This window comes from Cavia porcellus, unplaced genomic scaffold (genome assembly GCF_034190915.1).
Source record: "Cavia porcellus strain 051 isolate PalLab524CR breed Dunkin Hartley unplaced genomic scaffold, mCavPor4.1 scaffold_8, whole genome shotgun sequence".
Taxonomy (NCBI): domain Eukaryota; kingdom Metazoa; phylum Chordata; class Mammalia; order Rodentia; family Caviidae; genus Cavia; species Cavia porcellus.
Genome location: NW_026947491.1, coordinates 86,259,961 through 86,278,723, shown reverse-complemented (window position 1 = coordinate 86,278,723; position 18,763 = coordinate 86,259,961).

Here is an 18,763-nt window from a genome sequence, read left to right as displayed (position 1 = left end):
TGCCCTTTCAGTCAAAGTAATAACCAGAGAGCAAGCAAACTAAATCTTAAAGTGATTATCACTGGCAAATAGATTTACAGTTTGGTGATAGAAAAATGAATACTTTATGAAGGTTTCCTGAGGAAACACTGCTGCTTTTTCCAACCCTCATTCCACATTAAAATTAATACATCCATTTATTTAACAACAACACTATTAACTTCCAGGGTTACCAGAAAGTAGGAGAAACCAAGTGTAAACATGTGTAGTATTACCTATGTAAAATGAAACCATGAGACCTACTAGGTTGGTGGCCTGTGAAAAGGAAGAGACCATAATCTGTCCCTGTCTCTGTCTGTCTGTCTGTCTGTCTCTCTTTCTGTCTCATCGATGCTTCAGAAATTCACCCCATCTCAAGAATGAAAAATAAATAAATAAAACTTCAGGTAAGCAGCACTGTCTTTGTTTTAAGCAGATACCCCTTCTCGCATATACCAAGAATATTCTTTCTGGATTTATCTAGTACCATTTGCCCAGTGATCTCAAAACCAATGTACTGTGTCTCCTTTGAGAGCATGTTAACGTGAGAAGATTAAAAAGCTCTTGCCGGGACGGCTGTCGGATCATGACACACAGGTACACACTCACCTCTGCTCCCACTGAGATCTGTGACAGCAGCAGCACAGTGAGCGGTCCCCTGGCAACACCAGCACCATATTCCACATCCGGGCTGTCCGACAGGTCGTCCTCCTCGTCGTCTCCAGAGCCTCCCAGCACCACGCCTAAATCCCACATTCATCTTCTCCGCACATCCACTCCACACACCAAAACACAAAACTCTCTGTTCCCGCAGGCTGTCATGCAAATTGAAATTTGAGTAAAACCACAAACAGCACCTCAGCCACCCTTGAATATCACTCTGGTAGGACAAGCATTGAATTGCCTAAATTAACATTTTTTTCCTCCTTCAGAGTCTGTTTTTTTCCCCTCCCTTTTCTACTTCATTTTCAACACTCAGGTAACTGACTTATTAACCACTCTCTCTGGAGACTGCTGGTCTTTCCAAGGAGACTGTTACAGAAAAAAAAGCTTATTCTGCCCAAACTTACTATTACGGGAACACCTCAGGAGACATAACATTTACAAACTTCCTGTCACCCAGTGTGCTGTTCAGAAACCATTCGTTTTAACTTAATTTGCAGGACTGAAAGTCTCAAGCTCACTTGCTATATAAGAAGTGACTTTTTTAGCTATTACCCACTATCATTTTCCCTCTGGCCAATGGTTCAAAGTTAAAGAGCGTCACAGAGCTGGAAACCCTTCATTTGTAGTTAAACAATGACTCCAAGACCATTCCTCCCTGGAAGGCAACCTTCTTCTCCATTCAAAATCTAATAACAATATCAACGTACAGTCTACTGTTATGTAGCGCTGGTGATGTACTGCTTTAGAGTCCGTGAATACTTCATAAAAGCCTTTGGAAAATGGAGTTTAAGAATCTGTTTTCTGCAACCTGGGCTTTGCTATTTCTTGTAATATTTACTCATTTATTTATGGGCAGAAAACCAAAATGCTCACCCCTAAAACGTTCTCTAACTGCTTATATAAGAAATTCTGTACCTTTTTATATATACATGGATAAACTAATTAGCAATAGATAAACTCATCAGTTAAGCCAAGGGCACTTCTCATAGAGATTGCCAATTTATAACTTAATCCAATGGTTACCATTAAAACCCATAATGGTACACAGCCTAGATTCCTGAAAAGTAAATTAATAATCTCAATATACCTGGGCCCAGCCGACTTTCACCTAATGTTACCACTTTCCAACTAAAACTGTGACAATTAACGCATAGTAGACAGCTTTTGAGAAAAACATCAAGACAGTGAAGTTACTATTCTTTGAACTGTGAGTAAGTTAGGGTGAAACACAGGATTTCTTTCCATTTACTTTAAACTGTCAAGCCAGTGAGCTTAAGACAGACAAATAGAAAGACATCATTTGAATACTGATGTTCTATTCACTGTATTATGCCTTGAAGCCATTTTAAAAGATCATCAATACCTTCGATTTTACTAATTACCATCACTGGTCACTTTAAGTCCTCATTTTGATTGACATATAACTTTTATTGCTCTTATCCTCTTTCACTGGACCACAGTACTTTGGAGAAATTCATGACTTTTTTTCCCGCCTATTCCAGTGATTATCATATTTGAGTCAGGATTCCTCCATTTTCCAGATATTTGACCTTGTCTCCTGGGTATTTTTTAATTTAACAGCCTTTTATTCCTTTTACAAAGGGAATTGCTTCCAATATCTTCTTAACCGTCACAACACTATTGTTACTGTTGTTTATAGACTATCTTCAGTTCCCTAACTTCTCTGTTTCTTCAGGGGCCAGTTTTTGCGATCATATTTTACTTGTCTTCTATGCTGTAATCTTCTTCAACAATAAGACCAAATAGGAGAAGGATTGTCAATTAGCAAGCTTTCTAGGATGACAAGGTAAACAGGTGGGAACCAGCTTTATTATGGATTCTTTAAGGGACAGCATGTGAAGGGTTTCATGCCAGGGATAAAACACCCATACTAACAGCACATGCTCTTCCCACATTCTTGTTCAATTTCTGTAGGAAAGAACCCTCTGGAATTTTATTCTGTTGGTGTTGTTATTGCTTGGAGCAAAGTACTTGGTTGCTAGAATTTTTGAAGGAGAAAGTAGATAATTTGTCCTCAGATAAACAGCTTTAAATATAATATCCAGGTCAAGGGCCAGTTACACAGTATAGTGACTATCACTAACAGTAATGTGTACGTCAGAAAGCTAAAAAAGAATTTTGGAATTTTTCATCCCAAGGAAATGGTAAATGTTTGAGGCAATAAATATGTTTGAGTTGATTTAAACATTATTCAACATATAAATATATCAAACATGGCATGGTACTCCATTTATATGTATAACTTTGGTGTTTCATGACCAATTAAGGGTAAAAATATGTAACCTTCAATTCTCCTCCTTCTTCCAACTCTTAATCCTACTCTGCAATGTGCTTTCCCTGAATTTGAAGTGCAGAGATGTTTTGGAGCATTCTATGAAGCCTGGCTCTGTGCTGAGCTTCTACAGTTACCCTGGGGGAGAGTTTCCTTTACTCCGCTCCACCTGTCTTTACACCAACATGGAAAGAGCCCATTTGGCACACTTCTTTATGCAAAGTGAAGGCATCAGTTTTGTTCCTAACTCCCTGTCACTCTTTGTTAATCCACTATGAAATTTGAATGCACATATTATTACAAATTTTTGCAATATGTATTTATGCACACAGAAGTCATCAGGGCACATATTTAAAATAATTTCCCAGGAATCATGCATGAATGACAATCTCTCTGAACCACGCTTTGAACAGTCAAAACTTCCCCCACTCAAAACTCTATTATTAGCAAGTGCTTCTTGTTATAGAGATCGCTGTATCAGTACGTGGTGTTTAATAATATAGAGAATAAGTCTGAATTCAGCTTGCATTCTGTACAAAAATGTGTTTGGGAGTCAAGGCTTTGCATCAGTGTTTTCCTTATCTGCGAAGATTCAAACATTTATTTTTGCCAGAAAGTGTCTGAAAGCATGTAACTGCTTATTTGCTCTGAGAATTATTAAGCAGTATCAAATGCTGACTCAATCTTCCATTTAGGGACCCTTTCTTCTTTACATCGTTTTTTTTTTTTTTTTATTACTTGGATGCTATGTGTGCTGACCTTACCTTCAGAAAGTCCAATACTCGTGATTTTACTTATTTTCTGGCAATCTCAGTGATTAACTTTGCTGTTACTTTGACCATTTTGCAAACATCCTGTCTCTTGGTGGTAACTGATGTAATTTTCTACAGTTTTTGTTATGTTCTTTCAACCTTCCCAAGAAGACTTTAAGAACTTTCTTCTGTTTCCTTTAGTGAATCATTTTTTAAATACATTCTATTTGCAACTTCAAGGCAATGGTTTCTTGCTTTGAAGTTACAGAAATGCTCCCAATGCACCTTGTGCTATTTTTATTTGCTTGTTTGTGTCTCCTTGTTATGGTCTGTGTCTACATGTCCACCCAAAGCCTTGTGAAGTCACAGGGTTTTTTCGGAGGTGGCTGAATCTAGAGTGACTGACTGATTTGTCCAGCAATACTGGGATTAAAGGTGCTAGGATTAAGGGTAGGTGACAGCTGGATCAGTTTGCTGATTGGATTGGCACCACACTAATCCCGATAAACTGGATGCAATATAAGGGACAGAAAGAGGCTTGCCTCCCCCTCCCTCTTTCCTTTCCTTCCTCTCTCCCTCTCTCCCTCTGTTGTTGCTTTTGCTGTCTTCTACCAGCATGAACTGTGCCCCTCTGCCATACCACCCTGCCTTGGAGCTGACCAATTATGAACAGAAACGTCTACAAACTGTGAGCTAAATAAAGCTTTCCTCCTTTAATTTGGGGTGTTGGGTATTTTGGCTCAGCCATGAAATAAAAGTAACTGAGACAGTCCTTTCCTGAAAAGAGCTTTATTCAGGCCCTCTCTTCTGATTGGCAAATTACAAATATGTGTCTTAAACCCCTTCTTCTTTACCCCCCCCCAAATCCCATCTGGGGTTCCCTATCACCTAGATGCTAAAAGAATTCTCCTCTCAAATATTAATGTGGGAAAAAAGAGGCAATTAGTTATACATAGGTCCCTGTACATCTACGACTTCATGGTGGATTGTATTTCATTTTTCCAAGATGGCTGTGACAATATCTGCCCTCTGACATGTTCTTCGGTGGTATAAGCTGACCACTTCTCCATCAGGAAGTGGAGTCTAACACCTTAAATGGGTGCTGGTCTCAATGATTCGGTTATGCCAAAAGAACCTAGGAAACGTGACCACTTCATGGTTTTAGAAACTAGACAGTGTCAAATAAAAGCCACGTGGCTTCCATCTGCTCCTCTTAGAACGCAGTGGCTATGCTGTGCCTGCTCCAAGTCACACGGATGGTCCATGGGTAGGTGATGATTGACACTCCTAGTTCAGTCCAACCTCCAACTCATCCCAGCCCAGGTGCCAGACAGGAGCATGAAGAATCCTCCACACGATTCCAGGCCTCTGCTGATTAGCAGCCCCATTTACTGTGCATGAAAGATCACCCATCCAAAGCAGTGACTCATGGAATTTATTAGCATAACTCAGTGCTCGTTGCTGTTAGCCCTAAGTTCTGGGATAGTTTATAACGTAGCAAGACACTTGAACAAGCTTCAAAATCAAGTTTTTTATATGACTCACACATTTATATAGCATAATTTTGATGATAAGCGGAGAAGAAACCAACTTTTGGTCCTGGAGCTTGGTGTAGTATTGCAATAATTTATGCCTGAATATATTTCATGGAAACCTGAAAATTAATGTGAGGGATGCTAACTACTCTGGCTTTTATGCCCCTTCTTATCACTACCTCTTTTTATGGCTGGCTTCCCATCCCAGAAGCCAAGGTCCCACTTTATCTACCGTGGTCAGTCTTTGTGTAACTAAGGAGTCCTTTGTGTAACTAGGGGAGATGAGGAGGTGACAAACCCGCAGCTGCTCTGGAGAGGACTCCCCGCGTGGGCATGAGGAAGTGTTGACAGGCCTTGCTCGCCGGTGTGGAAGCCGCTTGCTGGCTTTCCCCTTTCCGGCCCTGCTAATCTGTTTAGGGTTGTATAATGCACCTGCCCTTACAGTTCATTACAGCTCTTTCAGCCTCACCCTTGCTTCATTGTGCTAATGCAGACAGCCCTGGCAACTGACGAACTGCGGGGCTTCTAGAAGGGCTTAAAGCAGACAACCCCCACAGAGCGAGGAAATTATGTCCATTATTTACAATTTTTCAGGCACTTGACTGAATAAGGTATTTTCCCCTCGAGGGTATAAATTTTCCTATATTAGATCACCTGCAGGGTGAACATAGCTTCGTATTCTGTCTGAAACATGTACCAAACCAAACACAGAATGCCAGAACAGTAGCACAGGACAATGCAATTCATTCTCTAATCCACTGTGCCTCTAAACTCTTAAACGTACTACGCTTTCTTTGAACTTTTTATTTATTTTCAACCCAGACCCTATCTGGGGAGTGACTTGCTCCAACAGTCTGTGACTCACTGTATAAACAAACACCTTTTCTTCTTCTCCTAAATTTCTCCTCTTTGCTCACTCTTGTCCTTTGGAGTTTGGTGAGCACTAACACATTGATGCCCTTTGTGGCTCGGTGGCTTTGATCATCTCCCCATGCGGTCTTCATCTCTGTGGGCTGAAAGTCTTAATCTTCTTAGTTTGACCTCATGTTTTAGCCCACGCACTCCCTCAGTCTTTCATCTGCCCTTCACTGGCCTTTCTAAGAATCATATTTCTTTGTTAAGAGCTACTAACCACACACATGATTGCAAGAGCAGGTGTTACAGACTTACCTTTCACTCTCTAGCGGGCTGTTCAATCAAGCATGCTTATATGCATCCAAGGAGAGGGGTCAACCAGAAGGGAGAAATGTTTCAAAGACAGCATCGGAGAACAGTTTGGAAATATTTTGTGGCCCAAATGATGCAAGAAGAAATTACTCCCTGGATTCCTTTAGTATCTATTCAAACTAGAATGATATGATTTCCAAAGTGTGTGGGAGCTTAGAGGTAGGAAGTGTGGAAAAACAAACAAGTCTATTTTTGGACAAATATTCAAAGAGGAGGGAGAAACAAAAATCAAGGGGGAAAAAATCCTAAATGTTGTACATGGGGAAAAAATTAAAATAGGATGGCAGCTTCATTTTGATATTTTGGTTCTTAGAAGCTGTTGTTTCTGTAGGAATGGGGAAAAAATAAACAAGTGGAACAGAAGGTGTTATACACAGGAGAAATATAAACACAGACTCGTTGTGTGCTGGTGCTCAGAGGAGCGTGCCAAAGTTCCTTCTCAGTAGGGATTTCCAACACCAGATTCAGGACTGGAGATAGGCTGCCATTCTTGGATCCATGTAGGAAGCTGGTTATAAAAGTCCCCAGAGGCTCTATTTCTGGAGATGCTGGTTCAGTAAAAGAAGGTTAAACTCTAGGCTAACGTCTAGGAAATCTGGGTCTTTGGTACTTCTGCTGTTGCTGCGTTTTCTTCAGGATAACTGGATGAACAAGTAGGCTTATGAAACACTAATCTAGATCTGTTGTTTTCCAAACCTGCAATTATTTAGGTTTTCATTGCTTCTTGTTGTAACAGCAGACCCGTCCTTGGAAATGAAATCAATACCCAGAATCTAAGTATAGAAAATCTGTAAGAGTTGCTGCTCAGTTTGAACTGAGTGAGGAGGAGGGGGACCAAAGTAACGATTCCCTTTTCAACAGCATCCTTCCCTCCTTGGCCAGGTGATCCAAGAGAATCACCAGGTGATAACTGATACAGGTTATAGATGACTGCTCCTATCTCATTCCTTAGTCTTACTTATGTGGTGACTGAACCCCACAGAGAGGACATCTACCAACCTCACACGGTAGACTGAAGGGCGAGCCCAGGCTGAATCCAAAGCAAAATCAGAGACTGTGTGTAGCAGGAGCCTAGAACCCGTGTCAATGCAAGGCCACGGTGGCTCCCCTATGAAGACTGGATTTGGATCTCCTTCTTGGTGGCGCAAGGCTGTTCTTCCCAGAATTCTGGAGCTGGTCTCTCCATTGTGACTGGCTTTTGCTAAGTCCAGGGACCCTGCATTCACTCACCTTCCTACAAAGCCTGGCTCATTAATACCTCCAAGAGAAGTCCTAGACCTTCCCGACATGTAGTCCCTGCCAAACCCAGCATAAAACCAAGCCCACACCTTTAATCCCACGTGGACACCCTGTTGCTATCTGCTTCCTTCTGCTCAAATTACCATCAATTCTAATTTTCAACAGAATGTTTGTGTATCCTGTATATATATGTCATATACAGGGAAGTTACAAAGCCTAATAAAATTGAATTCTCCTCAACCTTCCACCCAACATAAAATTTCCAAAATGAATGCCCTTCCTCACAGCCTCCCCACTGCCACCAGCTTTAACCTCGGCTCTTGGTTCTTCATCCTTCTCTTGCATTTGTGTGTACATTTACCACTTACATCTTATTTACCTAGAGTCTGGGGTAAGATTGCTTGACTTTGAACTTGAAAAATGGCATCACATCACAGCTGTTATGCCTCAGCTCTTACACTCATGTTCCTGACATGGGCCTGTGTCGACACATGTGGCTGAAATCTGCTCGCTGGTCACGGCTGTCAGGTGTCACACATCATGGAAAGGCTGTGTGAGGCAGTGTTTCAGGTGCTGGGATTTAACAGTGAGCAAAGAGACCCAATCCTTCTCCTCATGGTGTGTAAACCTCAGGAAAAGGCATACGGTTACACAATATTTTACCCTGTCTCCTGTCAAGGCACATTTAGGCTTTGGGAATTTTTACTCCTGAATTCTTAGCATGACACGTAGCATGTGGTGGTTTAAGAGCCAGGGTTGGAATTTCTCTAGGGCAGTAGATCTCGTCACTGAGGGAGGACTAAAACTAGTGGAGGAGCTAACTTACCACAGCCACTAATGAGAGCAGCTTAAGAGCTCAGAACTCTCAACATGCAACTTAAAACACAGCCATACACACATGCACACGCACACGCACATGCACACATGTTACCTCGGGAGCCCACAGAGTTTCTAGCTCCACTGAAGACTAAGATACTTTTCAGGACCCCAGAAAGCTAATTATTGATCATCACACTCCCAAGAAAATGAAAAGCAGCCTGGTGTAGTAAAAAGAAGATGGGCTTGGAAATCAGAAGACTCATTTACATTCTCCGACACTATGACATTAAAATACATTGTCCTTTCTGGGCCACATTCTACGGGTCTCTGAAATGAGAATATTTTAAACTCCCAGCCTATGGGAGACCCTCTCGTCTGCTACACTTACTGCTCACTCTTTCCTGCATGCCGAGCTCCAGGATGGAGCTGCTGCCACTTTCACCATATTGAATCTCACATGCTTGGTGTCACAGAGGGTGGACCCTGAGTTGTGTTTGTTACAGTACTGACACTAGGAAAATCTGGATTTTTCAGCTTCACTCTGTCCAATTCCAATTCTCTAAAAAAAAAAAAAAAAAAAAACTGCTGTAAGTATTGTCTTTCTGGATCAGAATCTCCTCCTCTGTAAAATCCATATAGTAATACGTAATTAACTACAAAAACGCATTTAGGCCAGTATTCAATGGAATTTGTTCAGGGCTCAAAAGTCTTCATATATCTTTCTACTATTACTACTACCACTACCTTCCTTTTGTTTTATTTTCTTAATTCTCTGTCTCATGAAAGTCATCATCAGCTGCCCAGCTGTCCAAGCTAAAAGCATGAAAATAATTCCTGATAATGTGCCCTAAACCTTCACATCACTTGACTGAGACTCATCAGTTCCCTAGCTCTTCCCAGATGATTGCTTCTCCATACACTGGGTGAGGCCACTGTCATCGTCCATCTGTGCCATGTCTGTGGATCCCCTATTGATCTGCAGTACCCGCCTCCTACAGACAACCTCCACACTCCAGACACTCTCTGAGACCAAACCATGATTACCGGACTCTCCCCAAAGGGAGCATCCCACAAGGTGTGCATGCGTCCTCTAAGGTCTCAAATTCTCACTACCAGGATGTGGCCCAACCCACTCTGGTCCAGTTTCTCTCTCTAGTCTTCCCACAACTCACCGAAATTTTTAAAAAAGATAAAATTGACTAGTCTATAAGATCCATTGCATAATTTCATCTTTCAGAATAATAATGATCAGTATTCCATATTACAATAATGTTGATCAACACGACCATAAAAATGATGATCATCATTTTCTTACTGTGCTAATTCCCCTATAAGCCCTCAAAGCACAAGCTGTGGCCTTTCAGGATCTCAAAATACAAATGTCTTTCATGTATATCCTACTTGAGCAAAGACCCCAAGGGTTCTTAAGATTTACAAGAGAATCTCAGCCCTGTTGCTTCCACATTGACCAAAAAAGCCAACAGCAAAAAAGCCAACCCTCAGCTCCCAAAGTGTGCATCCTCTCAAAGTTGTATGCCCAGGACCAAACCCACAGTGCTGTGAAAAGTGTGACAAAAGACTCAGCAGCACGAAAAGGAAGAAGAGAAGGAGAACACCTGGGTCTTAGCCCTCACCAAGTGTCAGCCAGCCCACACCAGGGGATCACAGCCTGAGATTTCAGCTCCATTAGGAGAAATTTCCCACAGCTGAGCAGTTGCAATCTCTGGTTAACAAAAATGCACTTAAAAAAATTGTATCCTTTCTCAAAAAAAAACAAGCACAGCTGAGAAATTCTCTCTTTCCATTTAACCTATCTGAAACCATCTACTCCTCCACTACCTTCCAGTGCAAACATCTCTGTCCTAGATCTTGGGGCTGCTCAGAAACCAAGAGAGCTCTTTTTGGGGGGCACTTTGTCCTCAGTTACTCACTGTTTCCTTTGCAGAACCATCCTGGGCTTCCAGAAGTGAGAGAGATACATTTCTGTTCTTACACATTAATCAGTCCCAGGTATTTTGTTACAGCAACATAAATGAACAAAAACCCAACACATCAACCTGAAATTCACTCAGTAATCCTTGAGTGTTTTATGTGTCCACTTGGTCTCTCCTCAAATCTGTCTACAGAAATCAGTCTAACTTTAAAAGAGTATAGTTTAATGTTTTTCTGGGTGCTGCTCTTCTTAAATAGTGATTATTCCAGGTGAATCTAATGTTTTATTTCTTTTCTCTGTATTTGGTCACGTTTTGTTCAAACCTAGTAGTAGCTAGAACAACGCTAAACTCTGTCTTTCCGGCTGCTCAGGCTAGAATATTTAGTATCACCTCTGATCTTGTCTTTCATTCTTGGTAATCAGTGCGCCAGGCCATCCTGTTGGCTCTATCTTCAAAACATAAGACACGTTAATCCTATGCGTTGGTACAGAGACTGAGCAATACCCACCCCACCCCTGCTCCCTGGTTAAAGCCACGTTGACGCCCTCCCCTGAAATTCTGTACCAGTCTCCACACTCCCTGCTTCCTCTCTCAGCTAGAGCCTGTTCCCAACTCAGCAGCTAGAGAAATCCACCTAAAAGGTGCCTCAGATAATGTCCTCCCAAAGCCTTTCGCCAGCATCCCATCTCACCTGGATTAAAAGTCAAACCTTGAAGGGACTTTATCTTTGTCATCTCCTATTCTCCCTGGCTTCCTTGCTTCCATGTCACCGATCTTCCTCTATGCTAATTCTCTTCCCCCTACACCACACAGCCCACTTCCTGCCTCAGTCCAAGTCTTCCTGAGCTATTCCTGAGCTATTGGTGTCTCGGTGAGGCCCGCCTTGACCAACCACTCCTGCCCTCCCAGGATCTCTTTCATCCTGATATTCTATTTTCTATAGCATTCGTCTTTTTTTTTAACACATCATATAATTTGTTTATAAATTACTTTTATTGCCTGCTTTTTCAACTTAAATGCAAAGTCTACCTTTGCACCTCTTCATGGCACCTCTTCATCTTTGCTGTTCAAACTTTCTCTCTATTACCCAGGATCAGTATCCAGTACATGCAAAGTGTTCCAACATTTGATGAGTGATCATTCGGTGAATGTGTCCCCTTTTGAGGACTTTCTGTCTACTGACAGGCTTGAATATGTCACTGGGCTCATGCATGCCTGTTTGGTTGGCTGAGAAATAGCTGAACTGCTCATTTCGGAGCTCCCTCTTTGCCTCTACTTAATCAGCCCACCTTGTTTGGATTGCACTCCTCCTCTCTCCAACACTGCTGGCAAGATAAATTTTCCAGACTGCCTCAGTCACTGGGTGACTCCTATGCAAGCCCAATTTCTAGGAATAGACCCTCCCAGACACACCTCTTGTATTGTCTTTGTGGTCTTTCAAATTTTTTTTTAAAAAAATCCATTGAATTGTTTTTCTACTGCAACAGAAGAATATGGCATATTCTCTATGCGCTATAGGCTCTTTCTTTCTCTTTGGTGTTTTTTTGTTTGTTTTTTGTTTTGTTTTTTTTTTTTTTTTTTTTTTTTGTGTGTGTGTGTGTGTGTGTGTGTGTGTCTTTTTCGTTTTTATCAGTACCGCGGATCGAACTCACAACTGCCTGCTTGCAAGGCAGGCGCGTATGCCGCTGAGCTAAATCCCCAGCCCTCTCTTTGGTTTTTAAATAGCATCTAATAACTCTTCTCATGGACATCTAAGTGCATGGGCAACAATCCAGAGGCCAACTGAGCCCATGTAGTAGATATGACACATAGGAACCCATGATAAAAAATAAATCCAAGAGGTTAAGACCTGTATGGCTTCCCTGCTTCACCTGAAGGTCACCATCACACAGGTCATTATCTGGAGCAGTCCATCTTTATTACCTGCCATGAATCACTGGAAGTCAGTCTTGGGAGGCACCAAGAGCTTGGCTGTCTCAGCACTTTGGAGTCATCTCTGAAGATGTGCTTGAGACCCAGGTTAGATTCATGCCAGGGAGAGGAAGAGCTGAGCCAGGCAGGACCATGTCCTCCCCAAATTCACCACCAAGTGAGCCTCCTCGCCTTCTGTGGGGAATGGCAAGTAAGGCCAAAGCAGAGGTTACTGGGACACTGTAAATGTCCTCCCACAAGAGAAGACATCAGGAAAGCTGAGTCAGCGTTTTTACCACGCAGCGCAACATTAAAGTGAGAGTTGATGAATTTAGGTCCATGAGCCTGACTGCTGACTATCAATATACTTTTCTGGGTTTTCTCTTTCATCCTTCATACATACAATTAGTTTTTTAGGATTGTTATTTTACAACAAACCATTATCAAGATCAGGGTGGGAACCTTGTCCATTTGAGTGTCTACTATGATGCCAGATCCTAGCATGGCGCCTGCTACACAAAGAGCACTTCATTAATATTTGTTAAGTGAAGAGTTCAGATCAAATGTATCTCATTTCAACAAACAGGAAATCACTTTCACATGACAAATCCAGACGATGGAAGTGGCTGCACGCAGACTGATTGTTGTGTCATTATTTGGAGGTTTAAATTAGCCCAATACTTGTCATGGGACCCCCTTCACTTTGTGCCGGGAGACGGCAGTGCAGGCTATGAAACGGCAGGTGTTACAGTATAATAAAAGAAACCACTGGGTCCAATGAGGCATCTGAGTGTTTCCCCCCTGATAACTGTATTGTTTCAGAATCTTCCTTCCTTACCATCTAAAGTTCATTCGTGCAAGAAAAAACTACGTTTACAATTATCCCAAATATGCCTCCCACAGCGTTCCACCATTTCTCCAAAATAAAACCTCTGTTCCTTTTTTTCCCATGAAACATGCACTCCCTTGAATCATAAAAATAGATTTCGTCACCATCCAGCATTTAACTAATGGCTTTGTACTTCTGAACTGTGCTGGGGGATAAATGTGTACTTTAATATGCAATTTAAATGCGTGTTTCAAAAGGACCTTGTGGGACAAACTATACACAGCCATGCAATCAGAGGAAGCTTCCAGAGAGCCACTTAGTATGTTGAATAAAACATACTGTAGAAAATGCAAAGGTCAAAATTTGATAAAAACAAAATGAAAATGTCAATTACATATACAGAATCTTCACTTAATATCTCAGTCATGTCATCTTATGGGGATTTTAAAGATAGATGCACTGGTAACTTTCAGAAACTTGAGCTAGAGGATATTCTAGAAGTAATAGACATTAAATACAGAATATATGAGTCGTCAAATATTCTCTGTCTCTTGATAGCATCTTATGGCAATGCAGACAAGGAAAACAGTCCCTCTAGGCCCAGCAACCACCTCCAGTTCCCATCCTCATGTTTCCTTGGTACCTAAGTTCTCCCCCAGCATGCTTTGCTCTCACATCCTCCATGTCCACACTTCCTGTGCTTCTGTGATTGGCTGAAAGGTGCTTTCTCTTCCGGTCAGTCTAGTGAACTGTACCAACAAATGTTCTCGGTTCCTGAAATCACAAATCTCACCATGAAGCTTATAGAAACCCTTTTCTTCCCTATTCCTTGGTACCTCCAATCTCCCCGTTGTGTCTCTGTGGATCTGACCTTTCTTCACAGTGATGGTCATCACAGTTCTTGCTGTTTCCTGCTTCTGGCTTCAGCCTTTTCTCACTTTATGCCCTTGTTGCCAGTAAGTACAATCATTCCCTGTGCATCCCCATCCTGGTAACAACTCCCGGTCTTCTGCCCCTGCCCACATTTGACAGCTCTGCTTGGACACGGGCCACTCAAACTTACTAGGAGTCAAAGTGAACTCACTACCTTCCTGCAAAAGGTTCCTTCTCCTGAAACTGCTCCCCACATCCAAAGCTGAAAGGCTGACCTCTCTGCAGTTTCAAACCCACATCCTTTACCTGCATCTCAAATCCATTGTCTCTTCCTTGTCCCTGCTGTCTACCATTTAATCCAGTCCTATTCTTCCTCCTAGAAGCATTGAAAGGCCTCTTAGCTGATTGCTTCTCCTTTCTGGTCTTGACAATGTTATTTTGATGCTCCTGCTGCCAGCAAAGTTATTAAAGTAATTGGATTATGTTACCCCTGCTTAAAAATCCTTCCCTGGTTCCCAGGTAACACAGAAAAGAGCCAAGGTCATTATAAGGACACTTAAAGTCCATCTTGATTTGATCTCTGCCTACCTTTTCACCATTAGCTGCTGTATATCCACAGTTCTGCATCTATCTTTCAGTAACTTCCAGCTTCTTATAGGTCCCAAAGTACACACAACCAGAAAGAATTTGTTTCATAATACTCTTGAGAAACATCACATTTCTTTATTTTTCTACTTCAAATTAAAGCTGCCTCAGTCTTTCTTTGCCAGGGTTGGTAAGAAATCTGGTCCCAGCTGTTGGCCGTCTCTCTCCACTGAGTTTCATGAGAATCCCTGGGCTCACACAGGGCACTGGCCCCATTCCTAGGGTGACTATTCTTTCTTCCATAACGCCTCATCAAGGTTCTCCACAGGGTAGGAGATGCGGCAGTAATAGCTGCTTATTTATCCTTAATTATGTGCTAGGCACAGTTCTGAGCCACCTGCATATCTGCACATCCATTAGCTCACAGAGTCCTCATAGCACCCACATGAGATAGGTACTCCCAGGAGAGCTTAGTACACTGTCCCAAAGCGTGCCACTTTGCAAGAGGGTTATTTTGAGCTGAAGACAGTTGAGGAACAGGATATAAGCTTACAAAGGTGTCTCCCACCTCGGGTGCCAGGAAGGAAAAAGTTCATTATCAGATGGAAAAGCTTTATCAACCTCAAGATGGCGCTGGAAAGAGCTTCGTAACTAACTTCACGAAGTTGCCTTTATCTACCATGAACTCCCCATACAGTTGCTGGTTCACAAGTGGCCCAGGGTCAGCAACAAGATTGGGATCTGAGCCTCTAGCCTGAGTACAGAGCCCTTCATCTTAACCAGTGCTCCCCACCTCTCTCACCTTCTGTGGGATTGATCAGAGAAACTCAGCCATTGCTCAGACATCTGGCCTCGTTCACACCTCCATCCTGGCATTCAAGCATCCCTTCCCCACCATACGATGCCTTCAAGTCCTGTGGCTAAGGAAGCCCCACATCCTTAGCTCTTTCTCAAACTCTACCTTTCCCTTTTGGCTCATCTCCCTTTTTCATTTCAAAGTATGAAAGTTGCTGTCCCTTTCCTGAAAAAAATATCCAGGTGAATTCCTTGGTTGCTCCATCCCCTTCCCATGACCAAAAGGCCGTTGACTCTCTGGCTCTGTTCAAACTTTCAGTGTGTACTTCAGGCCCCTGGTCCCCTCATGATCCTTAACACTGCAGTAGGTACACAGTGTAGGGTCTCTACACGTGCTGTTCTCTCTGCCTGGAACTCTTTCCTTAAGATGGACTTTCTACCACCCAGCATGCTGGGGTGTCCTAGCGTGCAGGGAGGAAAGCCGGGAACTCTTGTGTTTACCCTTTGAACCAACCGCATCACCAAGAGTAGGACAGAAATGTACAACTCAGTAGTTCCACAGGTCTGACTGTTCCCTACACCTGGGAGGGAAACACTGCGAAGCTCTTGTTGCTTTTTTGGAATACAGTTCTCCTCTATGAAGCTAACCGGGCTGCTATTCCTGTTACAGGTCTGCAACTGAGCTGCGAACATATTTCTGTTGGGCTTGCCACTACCCATTAGAACGATCTTAGATTAGCATTTTTATAGGTGTCTTTACTGTAAGCCCCTCCGAGTATAAACTGCCTCTGACCTAACCCTGTGTGCCCAGTCCCTAGCAAGGTACTTCGAAAATCATAAACACCCAAACGGCTGGATAATTGAAGGGAGCTGACCCAAAGTCTCAACTGTAGCCAGCATTACCTTACCATCTCCCCACCTCCACCGACTGTAAGCTACAGTCACTGCTCCTGGACTAGGACAAAGATCTCCCTGTTGCTTATATCGGTTCCATTATTGTCCCTTCGCAGTCTGTTTTCAATCTCACAGCCAGGATAATCTTCTGAAAATACAAAAAGTATGATATCACTCAAACACCTCCAACAATTCCTTCCTCAGTCACGCCCTACAGTGACCTACAAAGCTTGACACGAGCAGCAACCCTCCTTGACGCTGATCTGGTTTCACCTTCTATGATCTACTCAGCATAGAACTGTGCTGGCCTTTGTTCTTCCTTAGACTCACCAGGTATTCCCTTACCCAGGGCCTTTGCACCTCCTGATCCACTGGCCTGGAATGTTCTCCCTCACCAACGTTCACTCTTCGACCGCTTCCTTCTTTGTTCAAATGCTATCTTCTTACTGAGGAGGTTTTCCCTCATCACCCTGTTTTAAATGCCTTGCTTTGTTTTTCTTCATAGCATTTTTCTTATTAAGTGTCATACAATATAAAGTACATATGATACACAGCATGATTTGCTCATGTATCCCATGGATTGTCTGTCTTTTCCATATACATGCAAGCTCTACGAGGAGCCAGCACATAGTAGGTACTCCATAAATCTGTACGAACTGATGGATTCTTAGACCAAAGGATCCTGTGCCGGTTTCATGTCTGCCTCTAATGGAACAGTCCTCATCTTGTTTTAGCTCTGATGCAAGTGCTAGGCTATAGGATTGCTTGGTAGGAGAATTATAGTGGAAAAATAAAATGAAATATGATTAAATTCCTGCCTTACTTTTATCTTTTCTGCTCTCTAAAGAAAAAGTGGCAACGAGGATCCCAACCTCAAAACATTTATTGATCCTTAGACATAAAGATTAGCCCGTGAGAGGAAGGCTCGTCCTTTGCTCCTACACACACAAGAAAATAATCACAACTACTCTTCACAAGAATCCCTGTCACAAGACTTTGGGACCTCAAGTTTTTAATAAGGTCTATTCAACCTCAAGTGTATGCAAGGAGCTGCACCACTTCTGGAAGTCTGCTGGGTGAGTTTCTGCCTCCATTTCCAGGCTTCCAGAAAAGGACCCTATGCTGGGCTTCCATGCCCTACTTAGTGCCTGGTGCCCTTGAGCAGTCGCCTCTGTTCTTTTCCTATGTTTAGGAAGCTCCTACCCCAAGGTTTCTGCTGCCTCTTCTGAGCTTCCTGCCTGCCAGTGAAAAAGTCCCTCCGCTGATGCAAATTTCCTGCTGTGGCCCACCTGTCTGTCCTTTTAATGTTTGGGGACTCAGCTAGACCCTAGGTGAGATGGAAGTGACTAGGCCATTACTCTTGCCCTCCAGGTACTTACAGGCTAATGATACCTGTGGAACTAATTAACTTCTAAGGGGAAGGAGGGATCTCTGGTTGTCCTATTTTTGCTCACATTCAGGTTAGACAAAGCCACACCAGTTGCTTGTTGGTTTTTCGAATGAATACCAAGGAGAAAAACTCTGCCAAATCAATACACTTTAATTGGAAGTGTTATGAAACCCTAGAGAATTCCCTAAATACATTAATTGCTTCCCAAGGAAATATAAAATTGACAATTACTAAAGCCATGAAAATTAATACAGTGACACCTCTAAAATATGCTTTGTAAACTGTTGCTAAATACATGAAAATAAGCCAATTGACCTTTTAAAAAGTTTAAAAAACAAACAGCTCTGAACATCAGTATCTCAGTCGTTTGCCTTGAGACTAACAAACTTAGTACACTATCACAATTTACTTAAGAGCGATTTCTACTGTATCATTAGTTTTAGAAAAATTATTTCAACAAAGAAAATAGCTAAAAGGTTAGGCATGAATTATCCTCACCTTTCTTCCACACTCCAAATATATTAGTACAGGTTTTTTAAAAATCTTAGTTTTAAATTTAGACTTTAAAAAGTAGTTTGAAGTGAAAATAGCAATTTTCTTTATTCTAAGATTCTTTTTTTCCCTTGAAGCTTACAGTGAATTGCATCAGATAATAAACTGAAAGACTATTCTTCCATAAAATACCACACAGACCCAGCTTAAAAATCTGAAATGCTCCCCTGGAAAGAGTCTTCACTCTTACATACAAGGTCATTCACCTAGTAAACATTTCTCAGGAGCTTCCATGCATCTGGGTACTAGGAAATACGGACAGAAATACCCCATCCCAAGCCTTAGAAAGTACACAGACTTAGGAGAATGGAGATATTTGTTATACCAAACTCAGGTACACTGAGAAGTGGGAACTCAAGAAAAGTGACACATCTGTCCGCCAAAGACAGAGCTATATGGCAGTCTACAAAGAATAAATAAAAGTTTGCCTGGCAATGAAGATGGGCACATG